Below are 2004 nucleotides of genomic sequence, written 5' to 3' on the forward strand. Positions count from 1 at the left end.
TCCCCGTATCCCCGCGCTGACACATCCCCGTATCCCCGCGCTGACACGTCCCCGTATCCCCGCACTGACACATCCCCGTATCCCCGCACTGATACAGCACGCACTGACACAAACTGTGTCCTGGCGCTGATGGAGCACCGTCCCTGAGACATCACCGTATCCTGCCCCGTGGCATTGAATGAGATGGACTGAGGGGAGGCAAAGTCCAGGCTCAGTGTTTGCCCAGTTGTATAAGATATTGTTGGTCAGTAACATGAAGTGGTGTGGATACTGTTGATTTGAGAATATTGTACGGATTTATTGAAGAGCTGAGATGAAAGCCTGCAGTCAGCGCTGCCTAGTGAATGTGTCACTGCTGGGTTACACCGTGACTATCTTTCACATGGTATTCCCCCAGTTTTTGCCTCATTCGTGAGACCCCACTCCTCTCACAGCAAAAACACAGCAGGGCTCCCCTCAGCAAGCACATGCAGAGCTCCCCAATCCTCTCTCTCTCTCTCTGTGCCGCTCGGTCTGTGGCCTGAGAGACTCGGGGGGCGGTGGATAAGCTGAAAGCGGTATTTTCTGGGAAAGACCCTTTGCGTACCAACTCGCTGGGCGATGTGTCAGTGCCGGGATACGGTGCAGGGCTGGATGAACACAGCAGGCCAAGCAGCATCATAGGAGCAGAGAGGCTGACGTTTCGGGCCTAGACCCTTCATCAGAAAAGGGGGAGGGGAAGGGGGTTTTGAAATAAATAGGGAGAGAGTGGGAGGCGGATAGAAGAGGGATAGAGGAGAGGATAGGTGGAGAGGAAACAAACAGGTCGAAGAGGCGGGGATGGAGCCAGTAAAGGTGAGTGTAGGTGGGGAGTTAGGAAGGGGATAGGTCAGTCGTGTCGGTTTTGGAGTGGCAGCTGGGCGTTTAGAGCCCGAGCAGCTCCTGGCTCCTCACCAGCTTTGACTGAAAGGTTCAAACTGAACAACAGGGCAGCAGAGGAAGCTTTGGAGCTTCTCCTTCAGACTGAGCTATCACTTACACTCCCGACTGTACGCCAGCTATTTCCCCCGCCCCGAGGGGTCAGTCCTGGAGTGTTGGGTGGATGTGAGGGCTGACTGATGGCTGCTTGGGGGTGGTGGGGAGTGGCAGGGCGGGCTATAACATGGGATTCCCACACTGAAGGAGAAGAACATGTGCAGAAACGCAGTGCAAGGCTGTAGGCCAAGGGTGCGACTTGCTGTCATCGGGGAACTGTGGCACATGCAGATCCTCTGTGTGCAAAAACTTCCAAGTACGTGACCTGCATTCACCAAGCGCCTTGAACATCCTCCCACCACCCAACAGGCCACTCATGATGTGTGTCTGACTTGTGCCCACCTTTCCTAACTCCACAGACGTTGGCCTGTGACACCACACCCCGCCCACCACCACGCCGACCCCTCCTGGCGCTGCCCCCCACTTTGCCCCTGGAGGGGGCTTCCAGGGATTTTCAGCGCTGGCTAAACGGCATCAAGGCGACAACAGGAGACCCGGCGAGGCTGAGGTCCTGGATCGATGGGTTTAAGGAGCAACTGAGAGGAGGAGAGAGAGAGAGAGAGCAGTGGATTTCAGAGGCGTGTTGTGAAGCTCCTGTTGCCGATTAGCCCAGCGAAAGCCACGGAGCAATGAGGCAGAGAATGAAGCTGCCGATCTCGGGACGAGTTGCTAATGAGGACAGGTAGTAAGTTGGACTTGTGTTGCTGAGTATTGCAGAGCCAGCTTGCAGCTTGCTGGGAGAGAGGCAGCACACACACACACACACACACACACACACAGTTTTTAGTGAGTCACAGGCCGAGCTTGGGATGAGGTCAGCCACGGGAGAGCAGGCTCGGTGGATTGGATCGCCCTACTGCTCACGGTTCCGATGTTCTTGCTCTGCACAGCAAATAATTCTGCCCTTCGCAGAGCCGGAGCTCGGGAGTAAAACAGATGGTGCAGTGCCCCGAAGTTAAAACACTTGCAAGGGTTGTGTTGAGCCCTGGT

The 2004-nt window shown here is 55.7% G+C and overlaps 1 protein-coding gene across 1 annotated transcript in view; it reads left to right on the top strand.

Annotated features, from left to right (window-relative positions):
• The window catches only part of LOC109925871 (fibroblast growth factor receptor 1-like), a 111810-nt gene that overhangs the window by 78856 nt on the left and 30950 nt on the right, over window positions 1–2004 (top strand). The gene's annotated exons all lie outside the window — the stretch shown is intronic.

Source organism: Rhincodon typus, chromosome 40, assembly GCF_021869965.1.
Source record: "Rhincodon typus isolate 14 chromosome 40, sRhiTyp1.1, whole genome shotgun sequence".
Lineage (NCBI taxonomy): Eukaryota > Metazoa > Chordata > Chondrichthyes > Orectolobiformes > Rhincodontidae > Rhincodon > Rhincodon typus.